Source organism: Mustelus asterias, chromosome 4 (genome assembly GCF_964213995.1).
Source record: "Mustelus asterias chromosome 4, sMusAst1.hap1.1, whole genome shotgun sequence".
Taxonomy (NCBI): domain Eukaryota; kingdom Metazoa; phylum Chordata; class Chondrichthyes; order Carcharhiniformes; family Triakidae; genus Mustelus; species Mustelus asterias.
Genome location: NC_135804.1, coordinates 42,531,046 through 42,549,220, shown reverse-complemented (window position 1 = coordinate 42,549,220; position 18,175 = coordinate 42,531,046). Strand labels below are relative to the sequence as shown.

Below are 18,175 nucleotides of genomic sequence, written 5' to 3'. Positions count from 1 at the left end.
AACATCTCAACCAGAATCTGCCCTGGCGAGTCAACGTGGTTTCAGGAAAGGTTAGGGAATCACTGATATTTGCAGTGTCATGGACAGAATGTAAATTTTCTATCGATCTGTTTTATACAAATAAGTAATGCACTTTTACAGGTTATAGTTATTTCTGTCTCAGATTTACGAACTTTGGTCTCCCACTGGCAGGCCTGGTTTCTAGAATGAAGTTGATGTCTTAAAGTTGAAGTGATGGTCTTATAAACTGAAGAGCTAAGAGCAGGTTATGAAATTTCTTGTAGTCAAATTTCTAGGAGGTTGATTTTCAAGTGAACTTGAACTCAAACAGGTTATGTACTTCGGCAGCTTTTTTCTACGTCTGATTCACAGACTGTCTGAACTGATGGTTTTGTTGGCTTCGGTGGTTCTAACAGTAACAGTTGCCAATTGTTCCTCTGGGCAGTCCAAGAGAACATGGCTGTTCCACCATGTGACTGTTAACTAGTTTGAAATCTGTTCGAAATAAGGGGGTGTTGTTCACATTGATTGAACAACATGTGTTGTGGTTTAACAGCTTTGAGATTCACCCAGTCTAGTTTAGATGGGGAAAATCATCTTAATAAAAAGTTGATAGTGTCCATTCATTTCCGTCTGCCACATTGAAGTTTCAACTTTCCCTTTTGTTAAGCATGAAGCATAGAGGCAGTCAGTTTGGAAATGCTATAGTCCTTTTGTGTTGGTCCAGCCTTAAACAAAAAGATGTGTGAATTCCCCCAGTGGCGGTGAATGTCCATATTTATCTAGATATTTGCTTGATACTGAGTACTGCCTGTAGCTGAAATATCATAAGATATGCAGCAGCCATTTTAATTTTTCAAAAGGTTTGACTGAAAGTTCATAATATTACATTGGGCATGACAGCAATTAGACAGCTTCAGGAGAAATGCCAAGAATAGAACATGGACATCTACATCATTTGCCGACCTGAGAGGTGCAGAAATCAGGTTGCCCTGAGAAGCTCATCACAATGACTCAATGTTTCCATACTTATGTGTGTCCAGAATGAGCTTTTTCCGCCATTCAATAAGATCATGGCTGATCTGATTATGACCTTAACTCCACTTCCCTGCCTGTCCCTTATCAATCAAAAATCTGACCAGTTCAGCTTTGAAATATTCAATGCCCCAGCCCCCATTGCTCTTTGTGCAAGAGAATTCCAAAGACTTAACAGCCCGCTAAGAGAAGAAATTCCTCATCTCCATCTTATTTTTAAATTGTGCCCCTTAGTTCCACCTCCCCCGACTATTAAACAGCCTAACAGCATCTCCCCTGTCAACCCCTCGCAGTTCTTAAATTTTTCATTCAGATCTCTTTTCATTCTTCTAAACTCCAATGAGTAGCTATTGGCCCGAACTATGCGGGAATGCTGCTAAGCTTGAATTGGGTGGCTGTCCTTGAGCCTTCTCAGCACAAGAATCTAGCCTTCAGTTGACTATTACCTCATATTTTGACTGCAGGTGCAGCACAAAGATCCAGCTTTGAACAAAGAACAAAGAACAATACAGCACAGGAACAGGCCCTTCGGCCCCCCAAGCCCGCGCCGCTCCCCGGTCCAGGATTGAATCCTGAATCCAGGATCCCCGCCCAATTTTCCAGCCTATCTACATACCAATATCCTATCCACCGAGCTGTCCCTCACAGCTACGATGCTTTGTTCATTACAACCTATTAACTTACCCCCACCCCCCCATTCCAGACCATGTGATCTCCAGGGAGAGGCGAAAATTGAGAATTTGCTCAACTAGGCTAGGGACAGCACTAGGGACCCGTGTTCATTTCCGGCCTCGGGTGTCTGTCAGTCTGGAGTTTGCATGTTCTCCCTGTGTCTGTGTGGGTTTCCTTCGGGTGCTCCAGTTTCCTCCCAAGGTGTGTAGTTAGGTTGATTGGCCACGATTAAATTTCCCCTTTGTGTCAGGGGGATTAGTACTGTAAATACATGATGCTGTTACGGTGATAGGGAGGGATTGTTGTCGGTGCAAGCTTGATGGATAGAATGGCCTCCTTCTGGACTGTAGGGTCACTTATGATCAAGATTTTGGTGGGACATTTGCCTCCTATTGAATTTGCTTCAGTCTGTAATTATCCTCGGCACCACCAGGTGGCGCCGGCATGGTTTATTGGAAATCAAAGATGGCGTCCATGACAACCGGGGTCACGTGACCACGAGAGCGAACGAGAGAGCGGGGGGGCGGCAGTGACGCACAATTATTGACAGGTCACCGGGCCAATGATTGAGCAGAACACCGTGCACAGAAGAAAGACCAATCAGAAAGGAAAGGGGGCGGGACCTCCGGCTTGGCTCTGTTGAATCGACTGAGGATGCTGGCGAGTCTGCGGCGTGGGGCGGTAACGGGGTAAGAGTGCGGTGGGCTGCGGCTGAGAGGACATTGTTGCCCCTCCGGGTAGACATTTCCAGGTGTGGGAGGCCGTTGTAAATTTTGTCCGCCGACGGTTGGCGGTTTTTGTCCCACACGGGAAAGGGGGATTGGCGGCGGTTTGTTGTGCCTCTTGGGGAAAGGGGAGCGGCGGCGCGGGGCGTCCGTGGGAAAGCGGCGGGCACCTGCCCCGCCCCCCCTTTTCTGAACTGACTGACAGCAATTAGAGCCAATCGTCTGATCCGCCCATTGTTGACGTCCGGGTTGGTCTGTCCAATCGAGGGCTTTCTAAGGGGCGGGGCTTTGAGGTGTGAAGACGGTGAGTCAGTGCGCCTGCGCTCTGGAGCCGGGCGGAGGGCAGGTGCGGAGAGTCACTCATACACATCTGACCCTCCCTGTCCACAGGGCCTTACACTGGAGCTGCTGTTACTACTGCACCCATCTGCCCCCCTCCTCCCCTCTCTCCTTCATTGGGGTAGTCCAGACCTGCGGATCCTCAGGGCTTTACAACCTGAGCCTGGCAGCGACTTGCGGTTAATTGGAGCCTTTCATGTCGCTTAAAAACTTGCCAAGGCCCCTTTTTATAGAATCAGGAAAAATCTGACTGAGCGCCTTAGCGATATTAGGTCAGGTCACTCTACAAGCTTGGTCGAAGAGGTAGGTTTTATGCAGAATGAACTGCTGATGTCTTTGTTGAATATTTAAATGCCAAATTTCCACGGTTACATGTAATTTTTAGAAGTTATTGCTGTTGTGAAGCCTGCTTCAGTCCTGGGTGTTGTCTTTGCTTATGTGAATGCGAAGGGAGAATTGCATTTGCTATTGGGTAACTCCTCAAAGTATTTTTTTTCTTTGGTCTGAACTGTGAAATTTACTTATCTCCAGCTATTCGTAATGCTGTATTTGATTTATTATTGTCACATGTATTAGTATACAGTGAAAAGTATTGTTTGTTGTGTGCTATACAGACAAAGCATACTGTACATAGAGAAGGAAAGGAGAGGATGCAGAATGTAGTGTTATAGTCATAGCTAGGGTGTAGCGAACAATTAACTGTGCAGTAGGTCCATTCAAAAGTCTGATGGCAGCAGGGAAGAAGCTGTTCTTGAGTCGGTTGGTACGTGACCTCAGACATTTGTATCTTTTTCCTGATGGAAGAAGGTGGAAGAGAGAATGTCCGGGGTGCATGGGGCCCTGAATTATGCTGGCTGCTTTTCTGAGGCAGCGGGAAGTCTAGACAGTGTTAATGGATAGGAGGCTGATTTGCGTGATGGTTTGGGCTTCATTCATGACAAGAAGGGCCAAAAGGCCTGTTTCTGAGCTGTAATTTTCTATGACCCTTAGTAGTTGATTGTGGTCTTGGGCAGAGCAGGAGCCATACCAAGCTGTGATGCACCAGGAAGAATGGTTTCTCTGGTGCATCTGTAAAAGTTGGTGAGTGTTGCAGTGGACATGCCAAATTTCCTTAGTCTTCTGAGAAAGTAGAGGCAATGTGGGCTTTCTTAACTATAGTGTCGGCATGGAGGGACCAGGACAGGTAGTTGGTGATCTGGACACCTAAAAACCTGAAGCTCTTGACCATTTCTACTTCGTCCCCATTGATGTAGACAGGGGCATGTCCTCCACTACTTTCTGAAGTCAATGACTATCTCTTTTGTTGACATTGAGGGAGAGATTATTGTTGTCGCACCAGTTCGCCAGGCTCTATCTCTTTCCTGTACTCCGCCTCGTCATTGTTTGAGATCTGACCCACTATGATGGTGTCATTAGCAAACTTGAAAATCAATTTGGAGGGGAATTTGACCACACAGTCATAGGTGTATAAGGAGTATAGCAAGGGTCTGAGGACACAGCCTAGGAGGGGGCACCGATGTTGAGGTTGCCCGTGGAGGAGATGTTGTTGCCTATCCTTACTGATTGTGGTCGTGGGTTAGGAAGTATAGAATCCAGTCGCAGAGGGAGGAACCGAGGCCCAGACCACGGAATTTGGAGATGAGTTTTGTAGGAATAATGGTGTTGAAGACTGAGCTGTAGTCGTTAAACAGGGGTCTGGCACAGATGTCTTTGCTATCTAGATGTTCCAGGGTTGAGTGCAGCTGTTGTCAGATTTGAGGGGTGGCAAATGGGGTGAGTGGTTTTAGGCTGTAAATATCCATTACGTGTAATGGATTAGGTTGTTGCCTGTAATGCATACTTCCAGTATGGATGTAATTTGAAATTTGTATCCTCAGTCTGAATCACATAGCAGTTAGTTTATTGGTTCGTGTCACAAATAGGCTTACATTAACACTGCAGTGAAGTTGCGGTGAAAATCCCCTAGTTGCCACACTCCAGTGCCTATTCCTATACATTGAGGGAGAATTTAGCATGGCCGATGCAGCTAACCAACACGTCTTTTGGACTGCGGGAGGAAACTGGAGCACCTGGAGGAAACCCACACAGACATGGGAAGTGTGTGCAGACTCCTCACAGCGACCCAAGCTGGGAATTGAAGCTGGGTCTGTGGTGCTGTGAGACAGCAATGCTAACCACTGCCACATTGGTTCTCAGTATGGCACAGAAAGTGGCTATTAGGTCCATCAGTTGAATGTGTTAAATCTGACCTAAACTGAAAATAGGATTAATAATTTGCAATGTCTTTAAATTTAAGTATTAACCATTCTGTGTTGCATTGGTTGGTTCTTTCACAATTGCTAAAAGTTACTGTCACTAATAGTGATTAGCTGGACTGAAATAATGTTTGATTATTGTGCATGCAAAATATATAATCACTGAAGTACCTTCAAACCTGCCAAAGGATGTGTGGTTAAACGATGGGCCAAACAGTTGTGCGTTAAGTAGGGCCTTAGTGGGATTGGTAGAGTGGAGAGATTTAGGTAATGAATTGCAGAGTTTGGAAAGCATATAGCAGAAGACACGACTGCCATGGGTGAGAGAAAATCAAGGAAGGAACAGATTTTCAGTTATATAAGGCCTTTCAGGACCTTGGGTGTTTAAAAATGCTATACCACAATAAAGTTCTGAATTATAGTTACCATTGTGAAGAAACGTGACAACCAGGTTGCACAAATATCAATGAAATACTGATCAGATCTGATGTTCACTGAGGAATCCCCCCCCCCCCCCCCCCAAACTTTTCGAGTAGTTCTCTCGGGCTCTTTGTCTACCTGAGAGGAAAGATAGTTTAATATATTTTTGCGGAAGACAGCACTGTGCTGAAATGTCACCTGAATTTGTAGTCTAGTCCCTGGAGCCGGGCACTGTGTAAACCTGACATGATGTGGAGATGCCGGCGTTGGACTGGGGTAAACACAGTAAGAAGTTTAACAACACCAGGTTAAAGTCCAACAGGTTTATTTGGTAGCAAAAGCCACACAAGCTTTCGGAGCCCCAAGCCCCTTCAGGTGAGAGAAGAATGTCTCTCACCTGAAGAAGGGGCTTGGGGCTCCGAAAGCTTGCGTGGCTTTTGCTACCAATTTAACCTGGTGTTGTTAAACTTACCGTGTTAAAGCCTGACATCCATAGTAGATAATTAGATTTTTTTTGGACAATTTCTCACATTCTAAAGTGAGCAGCCAATTCTTTGCTCATTCTCAATTGTTAATTTTCTTACTTTTGGGAGAGAAAGAATGTGGAAAAGAAGAAACTTTACTGTGCACGTCATCAGAACAACAGTCTTTTAAGCTATTACACTGCAACTAGATTTCAACAAACTAGATAGAACATAGCATATGTCATTCTTTTGTTTCTCTGCTTGATTTAAAAAGAGGTTATAGTGTTTAGACTACACAGTGAAGCTACATTTGGTCATTTTGTAACTAACTCAGATCTTGAAATTTCTATAAGAATTGCACTTGCCACCTTTGCAGCTTAGATCGTGGAGGAATGGTGTTTAAGTGGCAGCTGACCAAGTTTGCATTATGGAAAGCAACCCCCATATCTTGCCAGCAGAATTACAGGAGCAACAAGTGTAAAGGTGCTTGTAGTTTAAAGTTCTTTTGACTCCATTCAAGATTGCGTGGGTGTTCCAGATATTATGTTGGCTTTGTTTAATTTATGCAGTAGAAAACTAAGAGTGACAAAGACTTGCTTCAAATGGAATGCAACGTGTGCCCTTTGATTATATTGGACTCAGGACAATTGTCTGTAACCCTGAACAACTGAGCAAGGAGAATTGTTGATGGCAGTATTCAAAGATATAATTGTTTTGATACTCCCATAGAACATTGGGAACTGCGAGCTGATTAGAAATGGTTTAACTTTGTCAAAATTTATCACTGATAATGTTTATACTGATGTAAAAATGTTACTGATCTCTTCTGAGAGTATAATAAAGTTTAAATGGATAGTCACTTGGTTATTCCAACTGCAGAGGTGTAAATTAAGTCATTAAATTGCTCTTTATTCGGACCATCGATTCTGCACCGACCACAATCCCACCCAAGTCCTGTCCCCATAACCCCATGTATTTACCCGAGCTAATCCCCCTGACACGAAGGGGCAATTTTGCATTACCAATCCATTTAACCTGCACATTTTTGGACTGTGGGAGGAAACTGGAGCACCTGGAGGAAACTCACGCAGACATGGAGGACGTGCAGACTCCGGACAGACAGTGACCCAAGCTGGGAATCGAACCCGGGTGTCTGGTGCTTTGAGGCAGCAGTGCTAACCACTGTGCCACCATGCTGCCCGTTTAGCCTTAGATGGCTCTTGAGTAGCTTTGGTGGGACTTGGAGCAAGTCAGCCTGCTGCATAAGGGTAGTATGTGGAACTCAAAGAATAAAAGAAACTTTAAAGCCTTCTGTCCCATCCTGAGGAATAGTGTTTTGTTGCTTTTACCATATGATAGCTCATTGTTAAACTGTATCCAAAATACAAGTGGACATGCCTGATGGTTCAAAACAGTTCCCCGTCTCTATTTCACCTATCAAGTGCACATTTGAATGTGATGTTGAATTTGCAGGCTGGGGTTATTAATTGTGTGCTGTATTCTTATTTTCAGTTTAGGGCTTCAATTTTCAGCTTTTGCAAGTGATGTTGCTTCAATTTTTTAATTCCTTCTTCAAAAATGCCCAAGTGCTGCTTTACATTTATGCCTTTTATGTTACGGTTTTTGGCAGGTGCCAGACTCTGCCAGTCCGCTCTGATGTTACGTGCTTATTGTGCAATTGCCCAAATGTGCTTTTAGCAAGCCTCCAGCAGCTTCATTTCGCAATGGAAGCTAAATTGCTTTCTTGTGGTTTAAATTTCATGTCAAAGCCAGACATTAAGTTAGAAACTTTGGATTCTTGCGTGAGAAGGGATTCCTCAGTAGGTCTATTGGTGAGATGCTGTTGAGCAGTAGTGTTCTTAAAATAGTTTAATTTTGGATATGGCAACAGTATGGTATTGATTTCTCATGATTTCAAATTATTGAAATGTTTCGGACTGTTTTGCAGCCTGCTTCTTCCTTTAGTTTGTCTTCAAATTACTGTTAAATTTCGCTTGTGTGGAGGTACCTTGGATTATACAGAGCTGTGTTGATGTGCCACAATATAACTAACGTAGGAACATTTACCAATGGTGAACATTATCTAACTATATAAATAATTGAGATGTGAATGTTGTAACACTGAAACCTGAGATCAGATTTCAACTCCCTTTTGCTCCTAGATGTTTGTGTCCTTGTTTTTTTTTCATTTGGACATGCCTGGAACAGGGTGCTACTGGCTTGCTGAGGTTAATAGCAGTTTGCTGCATTGTGCACTGTTCACACCTGTGCCGTTGCTCTTGGTCCAACAATGCTTACACTCTAGCAATTTAAGTGCATGTGTTCCTGGTTGGTTTATGAATGGTATTCATTTCTGTTCCTTATTCAATTTTGACGCGATATATTAATCAATTCTAAATATGATTGGGCAAAATTGTGTGCAAGCCTGCAATCTGTGGCAGTGCACTGAAAAAAAATTCTATGTTTGGTACTTAAGGCAAGTTCAGTTACTGTTCTATGCAAAAGTAGTTTTGTATTTGAAACAATCTAAACATACAGGCGTTTAAGTAAGGCTTGGTGCAATATTCTAATTTTAATTATTCTCTTGTCAAGAAAATTGTCTACCATTTACTAAAGCTTGTACTATTTTGTAGCTGAGTGCCAGTTTTATAACCTGCGACCAGATTATGCATATTTGTCCTAGTTCTTTTTATACCAGGAATGTTTGCCAGACAGTTGCTGCTGATACTGGGAAATGGATTGCTACTTCTCGCAATCTAATTCCAACTATTACACACAATCTACAGTGGGAGGGGGACAGTCTGTTAAACTGCTGATTCACATAATTTACAATGAAGCTAACAGTAGTCCAGTGTTTTGGAATTAACTGCTATTTAGCACAGGCAAAATATCTTAAAATGACCCTACATCATGGGATCGGAACAACATGATGATGCTATATGAGGAAACAGTTCATGGGTTGCTACCTTGCTGGTACTTTTTCCTAAAGATACTTGGGGTGATTCCTGCTAAAGTAGCGTAGTGGGCCGGGAGACATAAGCGAAGGCCATGTAGTGGGTTTCTTGCTGAACGCCACAGCCTCCACACGTCTCCGTCCGCCAGATTTCCGGCGTCATCAGCTCCACTTCACAAATTGGCATGGAGCTGAATAAATGATGTAAATCAGCATTTCCATCTGATTCGCGGGTCTGGGACTGAACTCTCTGGGCTTGCTAGCTACTCTTTCTCTTTACCCCCCCCGGCCAGGAGTGGTTCACCCCAGCGGAGTTTACAACAGCTCCCCACTAGTGGGGAGCTGGCGGCTCGACCCCGCTGGAGTGAAGGGAGCCCCTCCAGGAGGTCGTGGGTAAGGGAGAGGTGTTCCCTGGCTTGGCAATGCTAACCTGGCCAAAGGGCAATGTCCAGGAGGCACCTTGGCACTGCCTGCGAGGGACTGCAGGGTGGCAGTTGGGCGGGTGGGGGGGAAATCAGGACTGCCGGGGGGAGGTGTTGAGTCAGGGCTGGCCCAGACATGCCCAGGAAGCCAATGGTCGGGGGGTGGGTCATACGGCCAGCGATGTGGGGCTGGCCAGTAATCGGGAGGCCAGATTTGCTGCACATGCACTGATCTCAGCGCTGACAATGCTATGTTGCTGGCCCCTCCAGTGGGAATAGGCCCCGCCCTCAGATTTTTGATGAGATTCATGCTATTGCACTCTGTAGGGCACAGAGTGTGGGAGATTCATTTTGAGAAAAAAATCAGCGGTATTTACTCCAGTTTTTTACGCGAATTCGGCACTTAGAATTTTTTTGGGAGAATTCCACCTATTGACTATAGTTCCAAAGGTGCTGGCAATTCTATCCATGATTTTAATCTTCATGTGAGTTCAGGCAAATGTTAGTAAAGTAGTAGAACATTCAAATCACGGGACAACAACAGAAGGAAGTCCAGTCTTTCTAAATAATACATCCCAGTTTGAATCATTGGACAACATTCAGGAATGGGAATCCTGTCTAACCTTTTTTTCTCTTTCCCCAATTCTGAGACATTGAAGCCAATTCTTCTGCTTGTGTTTTTGCTTTTTTATTCTTTAATGAGAGGCATGTGTCGCTGGAAAGGCCAGCCTTTGGCAGTCCCTAATTGCCCTTGAGAAGGTGGTGGTGAGCTGCTGCCTTGAACTGCTAGGTCCACCCATAGTGCAGATGGGGGCGAAGTTCCAGGATTTTGATCCAGCGATAGCGAAGGAACAGCGGAATAGTTAGAACATAAGAAATAGCTGCAGGACTGGCCATTTAGCCCCTCTCAACTTTTCTGTTGTTCATGGTTGCTCTGATTGTGGCCTTGATCTTTTCTCTCCACCTGCCCCCCCCTGTTAATTCAACCTTGAATGTATTCAGTCACCCATCCTCCTCTATTGCTGGGGAAGAGAATTTCACAGGGTAATGGCTGGGAGAAGAAATTCTTGCTTGGCAGTGCCAACCTAGCCCCCTGGCATTGCCCAAGGTGCAAAGTGGCAATGCTCGGCACCTTGGCACTGCCCTCCAGGTGGCATGGTGGCTCAGTAGTTAACACTGCTGCCTCACAGCCCCAGCCACCTGGCTTTGATTCCTTGCTTGGGTCACTGTCTGTGTGGAGTTTGCACATTCTCCCTGTGTCTGCGTGGGTTTCCTCCCACAGTCCAAAGATGTGTGGGTTAGGTGGATTGGCCATGCAAAATTGCCTGTTAGTGTCAGGGGGACTATCTAGGGTAAATGCATGGGGTTATGGGGATAAGGCCTGGGTGGAATTGTGGTCGATGCAGACGTGATGGGCCGAATGGCCGCCTTCTGCTCTGTAGGATTCTTAAATAGGAGATCCTTTATTTTTATACTGTGACCCCTAGTTCTAGGTTTCCTCATGAGGGAACAGCCTCTCAGCATCGATCCTGTCGAACCCTCTCCGAATCATGTGTTTCAATAAACTCACCTCTCATTCTTGTGCAAATCCAGTGATTATAGTCTCAACCCAAGCCTTGCCTCATTAAACAAACCCCTTGTCCCAGAATCAGCTTGGCAAACCTTTTCTGAACTAATTCCAATGCAAGTATGTGCCTCCTTAAGTAAGGTGATCAAATTGTACACTCTACTCCAGATATGGTCTCACCAATTCTCTGTACACTTGAAACAAGATTTCCCTACTTTTACACTCTAATCCCTTTGCAATAAAGGCTGCCAACATCCTATTTATCATCCTAATTACTAACTGCATCCTGACTTTGTGATTCATGTACAAGGGCACCCTGATCCTTCTGTAATATGGCATTCTTAAGTGTCTCAAATAATACTCTTTAAAAAAAATTCTTCCTGCCATTTTCCCACATTTGCCAAAACTTTGTCTACTCAATTTATCTCTCACTTTGAATATTCTTGGAAAGAAGGTAGGAAAGTACATTTGTGAGGAAGGTACTACCTTTGTATCTTCAGCAAATTTGGCTACAATACCGCTCAGTCCATGAGACCCAAATCATTATAGATTGCAAATAGATGAGGCCTGGCACTGATCCCTCTTTAATTATAGCTTGCTATCCTGAAAATGACCCATGTAACCCAACTGTTTCCTGTTAGCCAGTCCTCTATTCATGCTAATACCATAAGTTCTTATCATGTGTAGTAGCTTTTATGTGGCATCTTATTAAACACCTTTTGGAAATCCATCCTGCTTGCTACATCCTCAACTCTAATAAATTTGTTGAACATTTCCCTTTAACAAAATCATGTCGACTCTGACTTATTATGATTTTCTAAATGTCCTGCTGCTACCTAATCATACAATCCCAACAGTGTAGGAGGCCATTCGGCCCATCAAGACAGCACCAACAACAATCCCACCCAGCCCCTATCCCCATAACCCCACATATTTACCCTGCTAATCCCCCTAACCTAGACATCTTGGAACACTAAGGGACAATTTAGCATGGCCAATCAACCTAACCAGCACATCTTTTACTGTGGGAGGAAACCGGAGAACCCAGAGGAAATCCACGCAGACACGGGGAGAATGTGCAAACTCCACATACAGTCATCCGAGGCCAGAATTGAACCTGGGTCTCTGGCACTGTGAGGCAGCAGTGCTAACCACTGTGCCACCCCACATTATTCATTAAATAATAAATTCTAGCATTCTTCCAATGAAAGACATTAGGCTATCTGTCTACTTTCTGTCTCCCATCTTTCTTAACAGGGGTGTTACATTTATGGGTTTCTAATCTACTGGGACCTTTCCAAAATTTAGAGAATTTTGGAAGAGTACAAACTTTGTATCCATTATCTCTGTAGCCAAAGGAGAAAATGCTGGAAAATCTCAGCAGGCCTGGCATCTGTAAGGAGAGAAAAGAGCTGATGTTTCGAGTCCAGATGAGTCATAGCCACAAAAACAAGAGGAAAGGTGAAGAGGTGCTAATGGCAGTCCATAGAGAGAATAGAAGGTGTAAATGGCCAAACTGCAGAGAAGCTGAAATCAGAGGGTAAGCTGTGACAGATAATGTGGGGGGAGATGGGTGGGAGAGAGGTAAAATTGAGAAAAAGGGAAGTAAAGGGGTGATAAAAGCCTTTTGGCTAAGATGCAAATGAGCTCAAGTCTTGGAGGAGGAACCTCCCCCTTCTCCAATCAGCTTGGCTCATGTAGATCAGGCCCAGGACAGGGTGGTTTGGTCGCTCGCCCTGTCTTGTCAGCCTGGATCTGAAATGTCTCAACTTGTTGAGACTCTGAATTGGATTTGATTTGATTGAATTGGAAAAGTATAAAAAAAAGGGGTGATAAAATATGGGGAAATAAAAATAAAGACAATAAAGAAATAAAAGGTAGAGAACACTAAACTGATGAGGGACTAATTGGCTGGGTTAAATTTTCCCATCCTTTTGGACAGACATACCTGGACAATTATTTTGTCTGGCATATACCAGTGTAGTAGCTAAGTTCTTTTCATGGGCTGTGTGCGATACTGGAAAGGCACACATTTGTTGCCTTTCCTTAGTTGCCCTTGAGTGGATTTGTGGCACATTTTTAACATGGACTTCGCATCCTGTGCGAAGGATTTCCATATGGGCAAACTAGAACAGGGAAAATATTAAAATTTTTAAGAGACACAGATGTGAGTCAATCCCTAATATTGTGGGACCAAGGTATTTGTTGTTCAGAAGGGATATTGAAGGAAGAGGTTTTGGTCAGCTGCACTCATGGTGAAACAAAAGCTCCTTTGGTTAAAAAAAAACTTGAGTAGCTTGAAGATGGCAGAAATGGTTGTAGGAATGGTAGAAATATTGCCCATTGCAGGGATTCAATTCATTCTAGGGAATGATATTTTTGATTATTGTCACATGTATTAGTATTGTTTCTTGTGCGCTATGCAGACAATGCAAATGTAATGTTGTCATTTATCTCAAGAGGCTTGGAATACAAAAGCAGGGATGTACTCCTGAGGCTTTATAAAGCACTGGTTAGGCCCCATTTGGAGTACTGTGAGCAATTTTGGGCCCCACACCTCAGGAAGGACATACTGGCACTGGAGCGGGTCCAGCGGAGATTCACACGGATGATCCCAGGAATGGTAGGCCTGACATACGATGAACGTCTGAGGATCGTGGGATTATATTCATTGGAGTTTAGGAGGTTGAGGGGAGATCTGATAGAAACTTACAAGATAATGAACGGCTTAGATAGGATGGACGTAGGGAAGTTGTTTCCATTAACAGGGGAGACTAGGACGCGGGGGCACAGCCTTAGAATAAAAGGGAGTCACTTTAGAACAGAGATGAGGAGAAATTTCTTCAGCCAGAGAGTGGTGGGTCTGTGGAATTCATTGCCACAGAGGGCTGTGGAGGCCGAGACGTTGAGCGTCTTCAAGACAGAAATTGATAAATTCTTGATTTCTCGAGGAATTAAGGGCTATGGGGAGAGAGCGGGTAAATGGAGTTGAAATCAACCATGATTGAATGGTGGAGTGGACTCGATGGGCCGAATGGCCTTACTTCCGCTCCTATGTCTTATGGTCTTATGGTCTAATTTGATTGTCTCTTTCCCCCCGCCCCCCCCCCCAACATCAATTTGATGTAACAGGGTCACAGACAGTAGTGATGCCTACTGTGGTTGAACAGGTGATAGAGAATCCAACCACACGGAAATTGCAAACAGACCACCCTAGGGTTTTTCCTCATTGTGTAATGCTGAGGTCATGGGCTCATAAGATAAAAGAGAGAGGAGTTGCAAGCCCAGGATGAGGAAAATGAGATCAGGTTATCTGATACGATCTTTAGCAAACTGAACCAGACAAAGGAAATGAGACAGATAGAATTATAGCAGGGTGATTCCAAATTAAAACACATCAAATGGCTTACTCAGCATTGGAAGCTCAGAGTATTCCTGAATGTTACGTCAACTGTTGGTTAGCTAACAGAAAGTAAAGAGTGGGGGTAAATGGGTGTTTTTCTGGTTGGCGATCAGTGACTAGTGTTGTGCCTTAGGACCGCAATTGTTTGATTTATATTGATGATTTGGAGTTGAGAACCAAGTGCAGTGTGTCAAAATTCGCAGATGACACGAAGATGAGTGGCAGAGCAAAATGTGCAGAGGATGCTGAAAGTCTGCAAAGGGATATAGATAGTCTATGCGAGTGGGCAAGGGTTTGGCAGGTGGAGTATAATGTTGGTAAATGTGAGGTCATCCATTTTGGTAGGAATAAGAGCAAAATTGACTATTTAAATGGTAAAAAATTGCAGCATGCTGCTGTGCAGAGGGACTTGTGCATGAATCACAAAAAGTTGGTTTGCAGGTGCAGCAGGTAATTAAGAAGGCAAATTGAATTTTGTCCTTCATTGCTAGAGGGATGGAGTTTAAAAACAGTGAGGTTATGTTGCAGCTGTATAAGGTGCTGGTGAGACCACATCTGGAGTACTGTGCACAGTTTTGGTCTCCTCACTCAAAGGATATACTGGCCTTGGAGGGGGTATAGAGGAGATTTAGTAGGTTGATTCCAGAGTTGAGAGGGTTAGATTATGAGGAGAGACTGAGTAGACCGGGGCTATGCTCGTTGGAATTCAGAAGAATGAGGGGAGATAATGAGAGGAGGGCAGCGCGGTAGCACAGTGGTTAGCACTGCTGCTTCACAGCTCCAGGGACCCGGGTTTGATTCCCGGCTTGGGTCACTGTCTGTGTGGTGTTTGCACATTCTCCTCGTGTCTGTGTGGGTTTCCTCCGGGTGCTCTGGTTTCCTCCCACAGTCCAAAGATGTGCGGGTTAGGTCAATTAGCCATGCTAAAAAAATTGCCCCTTAGTGTCCTGAGATGCGTAGGTTAGAGGGATTAGTGGGTAAATATGTAGGCATATGGGGTAGGGCCTGGGTGGGATTGTGGTCGGTGCAGACTCGATGGGCCAAATGGCCTCTTTCTGCACTGTAGGGTTTCTATGATTTCTATGATCTTGTAGAAACGTACAAGATTATGAAGGGAATAGATAAGGTAGAAGCAGGGAAGTGGCGGGTGAAATCAAAACTAAGGGGCATAGCCTCAAAATAAGGGGGAGTGGGTTTAGGACTGAGTTGAGGAGGAACTTTTTCACCCAAAGGGTTATGAATCTCTGGAATTCCCTGCCAGTGAAGCAGTTGAGGGTACCTCATTGAATGTTTTTAAGGCAAGGATAGATTTTTGAACAGTAAAAGAATTAAGGGTTATGGTGAGCAGGCAGGTCAGTGTAGCTGAGTCCATGAAAAGATCAGCCATGATCTTATTGAATGGCAGAGAGGGCTTGAAGAGCCAGGTGGCCTCCTCCTGTTCCTAGTTATGTTAAGGACCAAACACTAAGACAATGGTGACCATCACATGTTAGTAGAGGAGATGAGGGTGAGAATAAGATCGTTGTAATGAAACGGGGAGACAAAGGATTAAAATTTGGCAGTGACATTCTCATTATCCAAATGAATTTTGGGGAAGTTCTGGAAAATTTAAACAACTGATTATTTTATAGGCAAGATCCGGAGCGAATTGGAAAACGTTACTGCAGTCCAATAAGGGTTAGCAGTGGTTAGCACTGCTGTCTCGCAGTGGTTAGCACTGCTGCCTCACAGTGCCAGGGACCCGGGTTCGATTTTCGGCTTGGGTCACTGTCTGTGCAGAGTCTGCACGTTCTCCCTGTGTTTGCATGGGTTTCCTCCCACAGTTCGAAAAACGGGCTGGTTAGGTTAATTGGCCATGCTAAAATTCTCCCTCAGTGTACCAGAACAGGCGCCGGAGTGTGGATTTTCACACTTAAACTTACATTCACAATGCAATGAAGTTACTTGTGACACTAACAAATAAATGTTAAACTTTAGATGTATCTGTGGAGATTAATTGGGTGGAACAGCCATGCATGATGTAGATGTGGGGACACAGTTCTGATAAAACAACATGCATGTAGGTTAAATCCAGAAACGTTATCATAAGTACAGAAGGAAATTAAACACATGCTCCAGAATGACATTGCATTAAGTTCTAGTAATTGGAGCACTCAAATTGTAATGGTGCTGAAGCCAGAAGGGATATGCAGGCTTTGTGTAGACGACGAGGAGAGTAGAGATGTTCATTTTCTATTTCTTGTTTGGAAGATTATATCAAGAGAGTTGGACAGTCTAAATTCATCACGAAGATAGACTTGCTAAAGAGCTATTGGCAAGTACATAAAGTTATGCTGTTCGGGATGAAGAATGAATCTGCAACTTTTCAGAGACTCTCAAATAAAGTTATTGAAGGACAGAGTCACTGTGCAGTACACATTGATTTAGTGGTGTTCAGTCAAAGATGGGAAGAACATTTTCACCACTTAAGAACTGTTCGAATGCTTAAAAGTAGCCAATCTCATCTAAATCCAGCAAAAAGCTAATTTGCTAAAGCCCAAATTTCATATCTGGGACACATCATGGGACATGGTCGAATGGTCCCAGGAAATGCAAAAATGCAGTCCATTTGTGATTTTTCCAGAACCCACAACAAAAGATTTCACGGTTTCTGGGAATGAGCAGATTCTATCGCAAATTTGTCCCAAGCTTTAGCAGTGTGGTAGCACCGCCCACAGAGCTCTTAAAGAAGAACAAGCATTTTAACTGCATGAAGGACTGCAAAATGACATTCAAACATTTTAAAACGGTGTTGAAAACCAGTGTTAGCCACACCAAATTATGATGAGCAGTTTGAACTGGCTGTAGATGCTAGTCATGATGTGGAGATGCCGGCGTTGGACTGGGGTAAACACAGTAAGAAGTTTAACAACACCAGGTTAAAGTCCAACAGGTTTATTTGGTAGCAAAAGCCACACAAGCTTTCAAGCCTCGAAAGCTTGTGTGGCTTTTGCTACCAAATAAACCTGTTGGACTTTAACCTGGTGTTGTTAAACTTCTTACTGTAGATGCTAGTGACATTGGTGTAGGGGCCTTATTCCAGGAAGAAGAACTTGGCATTGAGAAAGCTGTAGGACATTTCTCAAGGAAATTGGATCGTCACCGACAGAAGTATTCCACCAATGAGAAAGAGACTTTAAGTTTGGTACTGGCATTACAACATTGAGATTTACGTTGTCAGTAGTAATTCTGCAGAAACGATCCTATATGCTGACCATAATCCCCTCAAATTTCTGGGAAAAGTTTTGAGATCGGAACACCAGGTTATTCCAATGGAGTCTGTGTTACAACTATTTAATTTAAGGATCATTCATGTGGCCAGGAAAGAGAATGTCATTGTGGATGCTTTATTGGAAGCATGAAAGAGACTCCTGCGAACATTGAACAAAGAACAATACAGCACAGGAACAGGCCCTTCGGCCCTCCAAGCCTGTGCCGCTCCCTGGTCCAAACTAGACCATTCTTTTGTATCCCTCCATTCCCACTCCGTTCATATGGCTATCTAGATAAGTCTTTATATGCGGCCTTTATAGGACGGGGCATAGAGTATAAGAGTTGGGGTCTGATGTTGCAGATGTATAGAACGTTGGTTCGGCTGCATTTGGAATACTGCGTCCAGTTCTGGTCGCCACACTACCAGAAGGACGTGGAGGCTTTGGAGAGAGTACAGAGGAGGTTTACCAGGAAGTTGCCTGGTATGGAGGGGCTTGGTTATGAGGAGAGATTGGGGAAACTGGGGTTGTTCTCCTTGGAAAGACGGAGGATGAGGGGAGACTTAATAGAGGTGTATAAAATTATGAAAGGCATAGATAGGGTGAACGGTGGGAAGCTTTTCCCCGGGTCGGTGGTGACGTTCACGAGGGGTCATAGGTTCAAGGTGA

At 44.1% G+C, this 18,175-nt stretch overlaps 1 protein-coding gene across 13 annotated transcripts in view; it reads left to right on the top strand.

Moving 5' to 3' along the window:
- Positions 1 to 2,334: 2,334 nt before the first annotated feature.
- Positions 2,335 to 18,175, top strand: part of aktip (akt interacting protein) — a 48,836-nt gene continuing 32,995 nt past the window's right edge. For 4 of the 13 annotated variants that reach the window (XR_013497613.1, XM_078210899.1, XM_078210895.1 and 1 more), the window contains exon 1: positions 2,335 to 2,396. The gene's annotated coding sequence lies outside the window, so the exon portion shown is untranslated. Of the gene's footprint in view, positions 3,075 to 18,175 lie in introns of all 13 variants that reach the window. The other 9 variants (XM_078210905.1, XM_078210894.1, XM_078210903.1 and 6 more) reach the window with 9 other exon arrangements.